Source organism: Calliopsis andreniformis, chromosome 1 (genome assembly GCF_051401765.1).
Source record: "Calliopsis andreniformis isolate RMS-2024a chromosome 1, iyCalAndr_principal, whole genome shotgun sequence".
Classification (NCBI taxonomy): Eukaryota; Metazoa; Arthropoda; class Insecta; order Hymenoptera; family Andrenidae; genus Calliopsis; species Calliopsis andreniformis.
This window is the reverse complement of record NC_135062.1, coordinates 15,267,575-15,283,950: the sequence shown is the minus strand read 5'-3', so window position 1 is coordinate 15,283,950 and position 16,376 is coordinate 15,267,575.

Genomic DNA, 16,376 nt, shown 5'->3' with positions numbered 1-16,376 from the left:
GTCAAGTACGTCTACTTGCGATCAGCTGCGCGGCGCAAAGCATATAAAGCGCCGAGTCATTACACAAAGAGCATACTCACTCTGTTTTGCCGCGGCACGACAATGCGCCACGGCGAGCTCCGCTCGGCCAGACCGACGATCCATACTTTTACTCTTGCTAGGCTGTCGTCCCTACACCATCGAACTACATCCACTTCGTCTACTGATATAATCCTCAACCTACAATATTGTGTCTCTAGAAATTCAGAACTTGGAATCGATTTGAAGTGTAACCCATTCGTGCAGAATGAAGAACTAGATTCGCACACGAATTTATAATTTAATATTTGTATAATATGATAATATAACATTTCCATACTAAGTGTAACGAGGTCTAAGTGAAGTGAAAACATGTAACTCACCGAGCTTATGTCGAGAGAACACTGTGACCAACCCTATCAAGCCCCAGTTCTCCCAGAGATTTAACGAGATTTATTTTCAAGAGCTCCGGAAGAAATCGTCTCGAGTCCTCAAGAAGCGAGGCAATATTGTCAGTTAGGTGTAAGGGCGGCGATAAGGGTCAGCGCGGCAATATTTCTCAACAGGGCCCAGAAGAACGCGGAGGGACAGGAAGGGGTGGCAATTCAGCGAGCGCTGAGAACGCGTCACCTGGTTTTTCCGCGAGCTTCCTCGACTCGGTTTTTCGTTAGGCGAGATACGCCGTTCGCGGCTTATTTCTATTTTTCTTACGGCCACTTCATGCCGCCCCCGATGCAGGGAGGGAGACGCCGAGCGTCGAGTGGAATCTGCGAGGGGGTTGAAGGGGCTTGCGGATGACGTGGGCGACGCAGGAGGGTTCAGTTGTCTCCTCGTTTCGCGGCTCGACCTCTCCGTCTCTATCGGCGTCGACGCTCCGCGAGCTTCCATCTCCCTTCATCCCCCCCAACCCCCGAAGACGTCTTCCCTCGCGTCTTTTTCCATCTTTCGCCCGACTCTTTTCACCCCCATTTCTGCCCGAGTCTTCGGTGCTCCTCTTCTCTTCCGGCGCAACACAATCAATCACTTTTCCCGGCAAGCCGGCATGACACCCTCCTTTTGCACCCACCGCCACCCCTGCAACCGAGAGACCGTACCTCGTCAACGACGATTCCTCCCCACCCGCTTTTTTTCCAATCCCTCTTCTAGCTACCGAACCGATGCGATCTCCCGGACGACGATTATCGCGAGATCGCCCATGAGAGCTCACTGGAACGCGCCACGTGTTACTCTGACGCTGTTGTCCCTTCGGGGGACTACGGTACACGCCATGGACCAGCCTTAGGGGTGGAACTCGTACGCTGCATGGAATGATCGCGGAGGGTTGGGGAAAATGGAGTATCGGCGTTCCTTCTGCGATTTCGACCGAGTGGGTTTTTCGATTGTGAATTGCGAGAGAACTGGACACACGTGACAGCTATTCTTTAAAAATTCCCTTTGTACCTAATTCTCACAATTTATTAAATCATCCCTTAAGTAATGCTTTCAAAAGTTAGTTTATTCGTAAAGAAATTAATAGGTACTGCTAGCTTTAATCACAGCTCAGTAGAATATTACAATTCTACCACTTTGATACCTACTCACCACTAAAGTGAAACATCAAATTCCTTTCCAGATCGTCTCTGACACTTCTCCATTTATAGGTACATTAGAAACGACCGATACTATTTCTTATCATGCGTCACAACTTTCTGACTCCTTCATTCTCAAGGGAAGATGCAAAACGGACAGTGCATTGGTGAATGCTCGCCACAATCTCCTAAGTCGTATTGCGAAAGAAGCATCCTCGGCCGTCAGAGAACACTTTCCCGTGGAAACCCGTTTGGCTGGAATTCCCCGCGAGCTGCGAAACTCAAAACAGTCGCGCGTAATACCAGGGTTCCGTCGTGATAATGATAAATGGGAGCGCAGTACTTTACGATTTAATATCAATCTCGGTGGAGCGGCTGCTTATTATCGGCCATTAGTAAAGTTTTAATAACGCGATACGCCGCTTGGCCCGGGGGTGGAACCGTCGCGATTTATCACTTTCATCGCTTTATTACCGTTTCCCGCTACGCTTTACTTGTTGATCGTCGCTAAACCGTTTCGTATATCTGTTCTGCGGAGTCTGCGATATTTTCTCTGTGGCTTTTATCCCAAAACATCAAGCAAATCATGTTACCCTCCTGGAGGGTAAACGAGAGTCGAAGCGTTTCCTAAAAGCGCTGATCGATCCTGGGGGATCGATCGATCTGCAGTTTAAAGGCTGTCCCAAATATTTACAAACTCGCGGAGCGTCGGTGGACAGCGGAATTCGATACAGTTCACGATGGAATTCACGCGTGCCAGAGTTTTCGAATTTACAGGGAATTCCAGTCGCCTTCTCGTGTGTGTCGAGGTGTTGGCAGCCGATCCGTCCGAGACGAAAAGCACGAGCCTCTGGAGATTCTATTTCGCTGCTGAGTCACGATCTCGCGTTTGTCGACGTGGAAAAGGGACTCAGTCCTCATGGGGACATCCTAAGACGAATCTGAACCCTTGGGTATCGGAGTAGACATTGGAAGGCTCGCTGAGGCTCTTTCATCCCTCGTCTACTTTCTTTGCGAACGTTTGCAGTTTGGAAAATGCGAGTACGTGGATGAGGTGAATGTTGGGGAGTCTGTGTTGATTATTTTTCTGGAGGAGCTTCATTGATTGATATTCCGTGTGTTGTACAGGAATACAAAATGAAATTGAAAAATGAAGATTGATGAATACTCTATGAATTGTACTCCAAGCGTCCAAATATTGAAATACCTGTTCGAATTTGAGATTTTCTAATTTCTGTTCTATGTAGGACGTGGACGTTTAAGTCACTCCCTGAAGACCTCTTTACATCCACAACTAAGTGCCGCGCTGTCATATCTGGACAAGCGACCACCACGACTCTACCCTCGAAACGATGCAACCCGTTGAAAGGCGCAATCAGGCCCTCGACATAGAAACACGTGTTTTATCACAGCTGACAAGAAGCCCGACGTCCGACGACAGCGCGAGAACGAGCACAAACGTCGGCCAACGAGGACCGTGCGTCGAGTGAAAGTCTCAGCTGCTCGATCAACAGTAGTTCCACTTATGAGGCACAGAGGAAAGACGAAAGAAAACCGGGTGCGGAAGCGCGGTAATTACCAGCCTACGTGGATGGTAACGACGTTAACGTGACCCATGACCCGCGACCGCGAGCAATTACCACCTGACATCGCTGCTTGAAAGCAATTTGCGTGCGTCGAGTAGAGCGTTCAATGGAGCCTGGGCCAGTTGGGAAAAAACTGCGTTTATAGCAGCTTACGTCGACAGTCGAGCGCCTTGGACGACGAAGAATGGCCGAGTGAGTCGTAAAAGTGATTCATCACCTTTCGCGACCGGCTCGCGGAGTCGTTAGCGACGATCCTCCTCTCTTGAGCTCGTGACATCCTTCCTCGAGCAAGCCCAGAAGCTCCCTGAGTTTCCCAGTCGCTGGAGATGATGATGCTGGGTGTCTTGGTGAACAGAGACGTTCAAGGTTCAAGCAGAAAGCAAAGTAGAAGTAGCCAGTAGAGGTGTCAAAAAAGTAGAGTGTGGGAAACAGGGTTGGGAACGGAAGAGAAGGGATGAAAATGGACTAACGCTGTAATTGAATGTAAAGTTTAAATTTCCTAATATTTAAAGATTTGAATATTCAAATATTTAAATATTCAAATATTCAAATACTCAAATTTTCAAATTTTTCAAATTTTCAAATATTCAAATATTCAAATATTCAAATTTTCAAATATTCAAACATTCCTATTTCTATCAAAACATTCAAATCAACAATCTACTTTACCTAAGTCAGCTGAATCTACTAAATCTTCTACTGAACTGATCCACTTATTTTATGGTAATTGATTCTGTTACGTCTACTTACAATTCTTAATATATCGACAACCTTCATACTGAGCTACTGCTTCTGTTTCCTCGCAAATCAACTCACTCAGCCACCAATACACTTAATTCCCCATCGAAAAGCAGCCCCTAGAAACAGGAGCGCGGAACTGACAAAGACACGAGCCGGGTTGACACGTTTCTGAAGATTTAGCGCTGCGAACCGCCTCCAGGCGTCAGCAAGGAAATCGAGCGAAAGGGGAGAAGCGTGTAAACGTCCCTTGGACGCTGATTACCGCCTGAAGCAGAAGAAAGAAGGAGGTAACTGGGTTAAGGTCGTCCAGCATCCGTGACCCCGACAATTACCATTCGACGCCCTTCGCCCTCGTCTTCTGGAAGACGAGTTTGCATACACCGAAAACGCTGCCGCATTGTTCGAAAAGGGCCTCGAAACGTGGATGCCGACACAGATGAACGTTCTCGAGGCTAATTGCTTCCAAACGACCTACTGAGGTTTCCTTCTTTGCCTGGGGCAGCGCAAGGTCCTTCGGGATGTTAGAAACATCCTTTGTGGGTCAAATGGAACTGGCGTTTCGCTGGGAGAGAATCTTTGACGACAGAAAATCGATGTGTAGGGTCGTGGGAAGAAGAAAAGAGGGTGGAGGCCTGTGGAAGATTGAGACAAGTCATCTATTTAGCAACAGAATTGATAAAAAGATGGGAAGAAGGCTTGACATAGACTCACGTCTAACTGACGAGTTTCTAGGATCAGCTCATGATCCTGATACTCCACTTGGATCTCATCAAAGGTCTCAGTGACAGTGCACGCGAGTGAAGCTCCTAGGCTCTAAGTATTTTCAAGAAATGTAGAATTACTGCTGGTTTTATGACCCAAGCGGTTGCACCTCTGCTGGTACCTTGGACGATTCCATCCAGGAGTCGTCCATTTTCGCGTTTAATGCTTCTGTGATTGTCCCGTCGTTCAACAGCATCCCAGCGGCGGGGTTCCCCCCTCCTCCCCAAAGAATAAATAACTATCACGCGAAAGTAAATCGTCCCGGAGGCGCAGCCCTCTGGAAAAGCGTTGCTGTTGATGTTGTTCCAGGTGGTAAGTGCAAAGGGATGTCCTGGTGGCAGGCAGGTCCAGGGAGCAAGATAGAGAGAAAGGAAGAAAGAGCTGACGGCAGCGCGAGCCGTCAAGATTAATGGATTCACATTGTCGGCATTTTTTCAAGCGTTTTAGGACCACTTTTGAGAGCAGGAGAGCGTCTCATTTTTCAAAAAGTCCATGCTGGTTCGATAGAAAATCGCAATCGATTCGCCCCGCGCTAATGGTCTCGAATTAAAGCGTGATCCTCTTGCGCAGGTAACTCACACGTATCGTTCGACAGCCTTGTGTACAATGTTGCATAACCAGTGTCCTCGTGTACATCTTTGTAAATATTCCAGGGATTCCCTCTGTAACTTGTCTATCGTCAGAAAATCTTTCATCTCCTCCGACTACAAATTAGCATATCTCCCACGAGAGATGCTTTCCATTTTCCTTGGCAGAGTCAAAGCCCTCTTCGAGAAGATACTGAGAGACTCGAGTAAAAAGACGCTCTTTCGGCAGCTTTTACGAGCCACCAGGGACCAGGATACCTGTTTTCCAGCGGAGCACGAGCCAAGCCATTTGCGGTATTTATTGGTAATTTGAAGATTTACAGCAATCAGAGGACGCGGTTGAATAGAATAGTAGGCACCGACAGCGTGGAGGAAGGTGGGAAACATGACGAAGGCGGAACAGGACGAAGTTGGCGCCTTGGGACTTGCGATCCTCCTCCAGGCACCAAGATAGAAGTTGCAGCAGCTGATGAGCCGTAACCGATGGACGCACAATAACCCTCCGTAAGCAGTACCGCTATCTTTCATGCAGCCTTCTGTAACTCGTGGTAGGCGCGATCTTTATCTCGCGGAAGCCTTGTCACGACGATAGTCTCTTCGATACGCGGATGACCGCATGAGATATCCTGAGAATTTTTTATTTGCTTCCTGAAAGCCTATTCTAGGTCAGGTTTATAATTGATACCTTCCACTTTATACTGAATATATATTTTTTAAATAAAATACTACACTTTTAGAGTATCTATACCTTGTGATAAGTTTATCTTCCAGTTTATGGCTCAAGTAATTCTATTTTCCAAGACTGACAAATGAATCGGGAATCTTCGAAGTCAGAAGTAGGACCTCTGGTGGATAGCGAAATTTCTTTGACCCATTTTACCCTTTCGCACCCTGCCGAAGCTTACCACCCGCCGCAAGTCTTCTCTTGCGAATACTTTCTTCTGTTGGAAAAAATTCGATTCGCAGGGCAATAAATCACGCGGTTGCAACCCTTTGGCTGGCACGGGCTGGCTGCAGGCTACCGAGGCCCTGGCCATATTCCTGCGATCCGGCCACCGTCATTCTCCTGCGAGTACTGCAGGCTACCGATGATGCCACAATGAGGCCTCGTTCCGGTTGATTACAATCGGCGTTATTTACGAGCTGTAAATTATTCAAATGCGGAGACTGCGCGGAAAGAAAGTCCATTTGCCTATCTTTAACCCTTTCTTCCGCTTCACCCTTTCGCTGGCACAGGAGTTGCTTGTTTGTATATTTAGTATGCAAATTACTTTGGTGCGTTTTTAAAGAATATTTCTACTTTTCTTATTGGTAGTGTAGGAATGTTTTATATAAGTAGATTATGTAATATGAAACGTCAAATATCTAATAATTTACAAATTGATCACTCAGGTATATAATTAGCCAACTATAGAAAATTTTTCTTTTGCTGCAATTCTACTAGTAAAAAGCCATCGATAGTAATAAAATGTTAATTCGAATTTCATATTCAACTCAATACTATGTTTTCCAATACCTTGCACTCTTTGAAAACAGTAGATAAAGAAGCAAACGAGCTGTAAACTTTGTTTGATTACGAAAGTCCCACTTGCGAGTAGAAAAGGAGGAGCAGAGGAAAAATTTCCCAGTTTCTCAGAGGAGCGAGCGACAGCGATCGAGAACAGTCACGATGATCCATCCGCCTTTCACGAGAACCGGACGGGACTCTTTAAAGTTTCCTCGAGAAAGTTTGATGAGTCTATCGAACGCTATTATTCCGTGCCCCCTTCCTGTCACCCTTCTTCCGCGTTCTTTAATCATTCAAAGCGAATCAATCACCCGTCCAGAGGCCCGAGATCGCTCCAGCCACCCCTCCCACCCCCGTGGAGCCACGTCCTCCCTCGCCTCGACTCTTCTTGGTGTTCTTCCGCCTCTGAACGACGTTATCAAAGGAGACCATTTCCGACGGGCTTCCTCCGTGACGTTTATGGAAATGCGAGGCTAGGGAAAAAACGAGGAATACCAACGTGTCGCCGATTCCCTTTGTCCTCGTGAATACGTGTTCAATTAATTTCCGCAAATGGGAATTCCATCCCGACGAAGAATTAGCGAGAGGCGCACTTTGGGGATGGGATTTGCGTGCGTTGACTAATGGTCCCAGAGTCTGCTGACCGAGATTCGACTTCGAAGGAAATTTCAGATAAAGTTGTGGTCGTGAGTCAGTAAAGGAAGAAGAATATAGCTTTTAACCTACTTTCAAGAACTATTATAACTCTCTGCATCGAATAGTCTTCATAGTATTAGATAATAGAGGAATTTGCATAGATATTATTTCTTCTCGAACTCGGTAGAAAGGTGATTTGAATTTTGCAGTCTTCTCATGACGGCGAAATCCAGCTTGTATTTAATCAGCGGCAGGGTGCTTCGGTTGAGCCACTAAGCCTCGTTGCAAATTCTATCCGAGCCAATATCCAGGCAAGAGGCTCGTATAAATGCGCATTTTATTAAAGGGCCGCGCTGCGTGAATAAGGGTCCCCCCTTACATGGTGGCACGTATCCCTTTCGACCCCGTCGACTCGGCTTTCATACACCCCATGCTCGCGAGCTTTGTCTCACCCTCTCTTTCTCCGTTCCTTCCACTGTTTCTCTCTTCCAGTCGATTCCGTTCGAACCAATCAGCGGTCCCTTGGAGCCCTCTTGCACCCTGCATCCCGCAGCCACGCCTGCCAATATAGGGTACCTACCCTCGTCAGATCGACCCCTATCCTTTTTACCCGCCTTCCTTCTTCTCTCCTCCCGTTGTCGCTGGACCCGACTCATTTCGCAAAATGGATTCTCTTCTGCTTGTTCCTTGCGCTTCGGGAGATCTCTTGGATTCATTTTCTTGGGACAGTTAGTTTCAGTTGAAGTCAAAAAATAAGAATAGAGTCATTCTTCAGTTTTAATTTTATTATTTTTAGGGGACTAATATTAAATCGTTGTTCAAGTCTTACTGACTGTTCTGTATTCCGTAACAATTGTAATCTAATTGTTATTATTATGAATGATATTATTCCTGCAGAAAAGGAACGTCGAATAATTGTCGAAGCCCGCTTGAATCTACTCGTGAAGTTCTACTCTGCAAGTAGAATGAGCTCCACTGTGCCATGTTGAATCAGACGCGAATCGCGTGGCCGAGGGGCGAGGTGGCGATCGCTGAAAAGACGAATCCGTCCTCGCGTTTAGGTCGGTAGAATCGCTTGATTTTATCCTAGCGCGTGGACAAACGGACGTGACGATAGCTTGGGCCCGCGTCGCTGTCTACCGACCGGTCGATCGAAGTACCAGATGAAACGTACGAGTTATAATAATCCGCGATAGCAACGGTGGCGATGTCGTGGAGCGGAGGAGCGGCCGTGCTGTCACAAAGGCATGCGCCACCCACCTCGACCTGGACGCTCACATCGTTAATCAACTGCACTGGGACCCCTAACTTTCGAGGCACCGATCCACAGGTATGGCTTCCCTCGACCAGACACCGTTGCGCGAACGTGCATTTAAATAGACCAATCGGACTCGTTGCCAGTGTCTTGCAGTCCACTCATTTTTGTCAGCGATAGGGCAAGTATTGCAGCAGTCTATTATGACCAAGTAGGTACCTGAACCTGACACCAATGTTATTTCATTTTGTGCTTAAATTCTAATGCAATTAGAAACAAAAAACAGTAGGTATACTCAGCTACTGGGATGGCTGAATTCAAGTATAGGGACATGCATTTTTATGTTAACATTTGATATCTCAAACGCTCAGGTATTGGGACATGTACCTTACTGTGGCGTGGATGCTTCAAATTTTGACAAATCTACAGTAAAACCATACTTGGGCTTCAAATTGACTTCAAAAACGGGTTCCACAGTTTCATCTCATCAGAAAGCCTCGGGTCTACACACTACTCAGACTTCTATCATAATCCTCGCACACCCGTTTCAATAGAATACCATCGAGACGAACATTATTGCCCAGCTTCTCCATTGTTCAATCAGAAGAGCGATCTTAGCGTTCGTTTCTCTAAAGGTCACTATCTTACTATCCTACAAGATTCGCGAGCTGCATTATTCATCCGTATATCAAGAATGCTCGATCTGATACTATTTCAGCCTCGTTGCCCTGCAAGATACCACAATTTATCACACCGCGAATCTCTCACCCATTCTCGCTATGCGATTGGAGCTCGGCATGGCGGAAGCTTTCAACGGCAACCTCGTTACAACTGGCTTCCACGTCACGTGGAAACCCCTATCTCAATATCAGCCTGGTCCGAGGGAACAAAGGGCATCGAGGCGTTTCAAAAGCGCCCTCAGCGTGTTCGATCCCCCATACAAAAAAAAAAGAGAGACGGTACAAGGGAACAACGCGACGGCTCGTGTAAGGAGAAAGTTTCCGAATACATTACCATCGCGCAGAGGTTCGCCCAGTGGCACGCTATTGCGGCGAAAGAAATCGGCGAGAGTTTGCTTCGCTGGAGGGTGAACCCAAAGAGGGGGATGAAGGTTGAGGAGGAGGTGCAGGGTCTCCTTTTCTACAGTGGCACCCCTCTATGATATTTCCGAATAGTCGACGTCTTCGTACGTGGGGGGACACGGTGGGACCCGCGCACCGAACGGGAGGAGACTGGGGGATCAGCCAAAAGGGGCGACGGGGGGTGGAAACGAGGAACGACCCCACTTCTGTTACCCTCTTTCTTTCCCTCGAAAAGCTTGGCGTCGCTGAAGGAACCCGACGTAACAGGAACGAACCGCGAGCCGAGGGAGAGACAGCGAGAGAGAGAGAGAGACAGAGTGCAGGGGTGGTGGGAGGGGAAAGGGGAGGGCGAGCCATGCCGGCGGTGCTGCTAGTCAAACCAAAACTCGGCATGATTAATGATCGCGAGAGGCAGAGCGCTGCTTCAAACAACAAACTTTTCCCAAGGAACGCCGAAGAATATAAGAAAAAATATATAAGAAAGAGGGAACTCTCTTTCTTCGCATCCACCCTTCAGACCAACTAATACCCTCCTAGAGCTGCTCCTTCTCTTCCTCTCTTCCTCCTCGCCTCCTTCCATTCTCCACTGACAGCCTTTCATTTCTTTCCACCGTTCCTTATTTCTTTCTCCAGCTCACATCCCACCCACCCCTCCTGCACCCCTTGACCTCCTCTTGTTCTCCGCGGCGACTCGCGACCCACGCTCCCTGCGCCTTCCTCTCCACGCGAATGCACGAGAATTTCGAGGTAATGCTCGACAGTCCCGCCCGAGTCCTTCGAACTTCGTGGCCCTTGTTTCTCGCGGCCTTCGATGGAGATAGAGGCACGGGGGACAGAGGAAAGCGGTTGCAGAATAACGCAGACCAAGGCTTCTGATGGATGCTCGTGGTTCGGGAGACAGGTTCGACGAGGAATTAATTGGACGAGACGCGTGGACGAGGTAAACAGATAGACTTTAGAGAAGGAACTTCTGAGCACGCTGGCGCGCTTTCTGTTGACGGGGATATTAATTGTAAGAGATAAGTAGATGAAGGCGCTGTGGAGGATGAGAGGCCATCGAGATCTTGAGCTAGAGTCTGACTTAGTTACTTAGCTTCATTGGATCCAGTTTTGGTTTTAGTCTACCATTCTACTATGCTAATAAGATGTCAAAATTTTTAATTTAAAGGATCTTAAAATTTGGTGTCTATTTTTTGGAAATTTGAGAACTTATCTCTTTCAGGCTGAGGGGAACGATCTATCACTTAATGGATCGATAGTTTGAGAACTTCAAGACTTGGAAAATTGGAGATTTGAGAATATGAAGATTTGGGAAATTGGAGATTCGAGAATTTCAGAACAACTGTCCCCGTCACCGCCGCTGCTTCGAAATGCCCGAAGGTCTAATCCACGCGCGACGCGGCAGCTGGCGGCAAAATTGGATCCAGCAAGTCGGCGGCGTGTGAAGGCAAGCAACGGAGCGTTGCTCCAACTGTTGGTACCCCCGTGCACACGATCAGCGGTCCCCGACGCGGCTCTAGACTTCAGCAACGAATCTGCTCCGTCATCCTCGGTCGGCTCGCACGTTCAGCGTCTAACAGTAACTTTCTCTCTCCCTTTTGTGCTCTCCCATCCGTTCCCCGTTCTTCCGTATTTACGTACAGACGACCACGTGTACGAACAGCCGTCGAATAATAAACACTTATTAGCCGGCTACCATTTGCGGCCGATTCACCTGATGAGCAGCATTCTCCGACGATATCCAGCATTGTGCCGCGAATCAATTGGCGGCTTGGGCCCGAGCAGCCCTTTCGACTTCGGCTCGGCTTTAACGTTCGACGAGTCGACGAACTCGAGACGAGCAGGACCGAGAAGAGGCGGGACGAATAAATATAAATTACTCGCGAGGAGGGAAGAAACTTTATATAATTCGAAGCATCGTATGCACTTACGATTTGAGTCTCAGGAAACTGGTATCTAGTGCAAGGATTCTCTTCGATCCTTTTTTAGGGCTTCGTGAGTCCTTCATGGCCACGTCGGTACCATTTCCAGTCGATTCACCTGATGAGGCTCATTCTCGACCCATAATCGCCGCGAACAGGCTGCGCGTAAATCCTGGACCGTTCGGCCCTCCAGAACGGTGGATCGGCCGAGGAGAAGCTGGCTAGGCGCGCGCCTCGCGATGACTAATGACAGACATCGTAAGTCACTCGCAAATTGAATTAAAGGCGACTGTAAAACCGTGACGAGGCGCAAACAATCAGTGGCTATTCATTGTCAGCGAGCGACGGGGTCGTCTCGTTGTTCTCGCGGGGAAATCAGGTGCTGGTCGTTCCAGGGGTCAGATAAATGTGGACCAAAACGGAGGTGGATCGTTCGTCGACCTCGAGGTCTCGCGGTGAACATTTTGATTGAACAGGCGCCTCAAAATCGACTCCAGTAATTTTTTTCCCGACGGACAGAACTCGTTCCCCTCGTGCGTGAGATTCTGGTAACGCTGCGCGCACGATGTTCTGCTCGATCCTCTTGATCGATCATATGTTAGAAGGTACGAAGTGTTTCAGTACGCTCACAATGCTTCAGCGACGGGACGATGGATCGTCAATGAACGTCGGAATTACACGGCTAAATGAGATTCTAGCGGCGGTATCAAAGTGGCAGCAGGTGGTCAGGGCCACGGCCATTTTTCCCTGCAGGATACGATTTGCTGAACGGATCGCGGTGCTGAATCCTGCTCGCTGCTATAGGAAGCGATGGAGTCTTCCTTTTCTTCTGAAATTTTCTACAATGGTGTCTGGTTAGTGGTCGCATAGCTGGAGCTGTAAGATGATCGCTATCGAGGGAAATGGAGTAGCAGGAATTTTTGGAAAGATTGAGTGCGAAGGAGATGCGAAAGAATAACAGAAAGACGGTTGCTATTTAAATATTTAAATTTGAATATTTGAATATTTGAAAGTGAAAAGATTTGAATATTTGAAAATTGAGAAATTTGAATATTTGAATATTTGATTATGAGTAAGCTCTAAATCGACGAAGAGAATTTCGAATCGTCTGACATTCAGAGCACTCGGACGCCATTTTCCCAAAAATCCTGGCCCCTCTAAAGGACCACTAATTATCTCCCCACGTGACTTACCAGCGGTATAGTTCTAAGTCAGTGGGCTGGCCAGCGGACCGACTCAGCTGCCTAGAAATGGTCACGTAAGACCCTGGAACCATCTTGGCTATCCCATTTTTTCTCCTGGTTTCGTTTTACCTCCTTTTGCTAGAACCCATAATTAATTACGTTTCTAAGCACTTTTCTGGGCTTGACTTGATGGATTTCACAAACCAAGAGAAACAGACGCTCCGGAACGAGCTTCCTGCTGTTCTTTTTCCCACAATTTCAGAATAATATGCTACCGTTTCTTCGAGGACGAGTAATCAAACAGAAGTGAAACGATCCTAAGTGCTCTCGGTGTCCAGACAGCTCTCTCATTACCCCACGACTCGCCACGCGAAAATAAGCACCGGTTACAAGAAGATCGTAATTGAGATGGTGCTCGACGAGCTAAGGCAAATAATTGTTGATAAATCAGAGGAATTTCATTCGGACGCATCCTGCCGTGCTCGGCGCGCATTAAATATTCATGCACTCGTTAGAAACACGGTGGACTTCTCGAGTGGCTCTCCGTTTCTCATTAATCGTGCCGCGCGATCGCGGAACAGCCGATGACACTATTCCTACGGAGTTTCAGCAAATGTACAGAGCGCGAAACAAAAACAAGTCGAACGACCAGTGACTAATGCGCGAACGGAGTATGCGGAAAGATTTATTGGGAAGCTTACTGCTTGCGATTAAACAACATTCTGCTGCCTTGTTCGCTTTATTACGAACGCGAGGGAAACGTATTTCGCGCGGAGATCGATTTCTTCCTGGAAAACTTTTCAGGTGTCCGCTAACGCTGAAATTAAACTCCCTTTCGCGATTACTTATGGACAGTATGGAATTTTGGAACCATTTCAGCAGGACAGAGTCTGAAATATTCGAAAATCTGACGAATATAAATTTTGATGGCTCATAAAATTTTGGAGTAAAATACTCTTATTATTACTCATGACTCCTAGTCTAACTTTTTAAGCCTTTAATCATACAATACAGAAACACAACGCATAAAAAAAGGGGATCAAAATTTGAATTAATGCAGCTACTCAAAACTTCATACCTCTCACCATGAGCTTCATTTTAAAATAAGACAACGCCATTCACCTGAAAAGAAGTCTAAAGAAGGTCAAGTACATTTCGCCATTAGAAAACAGTCACAACTTGAATTTTTTATTGCTTGACTGTCGCTCACCAAGGGAGCGCGACCGCTGTTAGCCGCAGGGTATCCTCGCCACCGATACCCATCGCTATTAACACGGCGTATCAATATTAATATTAACCAGCTTATTAATATTAACGAGTGAGGAGCGAGCGAACCGGCGAATCTGCAGGAAGACGGCGAAACTATCGAGAAGTTGCATCCCTGGAGGAACAAGACAGTCCTGGACAGAACGAAATAGATAGGCTCCTCTAAGGGGGCTCGCCAGTCATCATTAATATTATAGCGCAGCGGCGCTGCTCGCGTCAGATCTATGCCGACCTCTTTCTGTCCGCGTCCGATCCACGAGATCCACGTGATCCACGCGGAGTCCCGAAGGCCAGACGCGCGCATCAAAGCCAACCATCCTCCTCGTTTCTCTACCAATCTGCTCGACGCACGCCACCGCCGGCCCCGGACGTCCCACCAGTCTCCACACACTCATTATATCTCCTTGATCCGAACCTTAAATTGATGACTATCTGTCCACCTGAAAATACGAGATATCCCTGCATCCGGCCCGAACACGCCGCACGACCAGTCCGCGAGGATCGCTGCCCCTCGGACCGTGTACACGTATCGGTATTCGTGCATAATAATTATGAATTACGGGATATAATTAAGAGGGAGCCGAGAGGGACCAGTTGCCTGACGGATAAGTACGAGCTAGCTGGACCTCCTCCGGAGAGGCTGTTCGACAGCTGCTTTATCTGGTCAGCAGTGTCCTGAGAGGAGATATTGGGAGACGGTCGATGGCTCGCGGTTCCGCTTCGAGAGGAGACTACTTGGCCTGTGTAAAGTGGGTGTGTATAATTTGTTAGTGTTTTGGAATTTCTTATCTATAAGGAATTCGTCAAAGAGATAATTAGAATTTTAGAATTGATGAGTAGTAGTAGTATAGGGTCTTTGTAGAGAAGGAATTTTACTGAGAAGTGGTTCAATAAAAAATTGTAGGATGCTGGTGCTTAGGTAAGAAATGTTTTTGAAGCCCCAGTTTTCTTGCTTTATTTTCTGAGTAATTATTTGGCTTAAATTAGTACTTTTAGACCAGAGGAGAAATTTGACAATTTGCTTGACTAGATTTTTAAACACATACAGCATTCTGTACCTTACATGGCAGAATTCTACACACCTACTCCACTTTTAATATTGAAGGATCAAGGAGATAGGGAGATACGAAGAGGGTGGCAGCTCTGAATTTAGAGCTAGGGTGTACAAGGAAGCAAAAAAGAATCCCTATCACCTCGAAGTGACAGTTGATCCGAAATTAACATGATTCGTATCGAACGTGCGTTTGCATAGTTATTCCCTTGTTCGTGGCGTGTGGCGGCGTTTTGGGGATCTTTGATCGAGGAGGTGCCATCAGTCACCACCGAAGGGAATCTAAGGGTTGCACTGTTTGAACCAGCCTGTTTAACCCCGTTCACTGGCTCTGCCAACCACTCGACGTGACGACGCTTAAATGGTGGTTGCTGCAACGATTCCTTGGACGTCTGCCTCGCCCTACATCCGTTTCCTTCCATTGTGACGGCTTCGTTACTGGAACACCATGAGACTGCGTGTTTCTTTGGTAACCGATTGGATTGCTTCCAGATATTGCTAATCATTTTCTATTTCTATTCTCGTTGAGTTCAGAAAATTTACCAATCCGATTTGTACAATATTTCATTGTTATGTTTATTTATCTCACAGGTCTAAATATAAGAAATATCATATTTCATACGCTACAATTAAGAAAGAAAGAAGACCAAAGGTAAAAATATAGATAGCACAGTAGCTTTCACAATTATCTGTAAGTAGTATTCTGAGTACGCGAGTGTAACTGTATTTCTCGTTATAAACTCGTCAATGAACCGTCTATAGTGAGGAGATACTGTATTTTGCGTGCAGCGAGTGTAAACAACTGAATATCGTTCGAAGAATTACTTAATAGCGGGTGAACACATGAATGGACTAAACGCGAACGATTTGCTACTAATGAAACGACTGGGCCGCGGTATTTTTAATAGAACGCGGTACAATCTCAGCCACTAATGAGTAGCCGGTGTCAAGACGGAATGTTAATCGGCTGGAATTCATCAATCATCCCCGCCGAGAAAATGTGGAACGACGTAATTTACGAAAACTAATCAGACACCTATGCGTTCTAACAAGAAAACGAATAGATATAAATCATAATTATCCGGTTGCGAGGAGTCTAGGCACGGTATCTCCTTCTGTTACTTTTTCTGAGCTGCGTCCTTCCCGTTTCCCTTACTCCCCTCTCATGGCGGAGGCCGTAATTTTCGCAAGCAATTAAGATGATCGTTGCA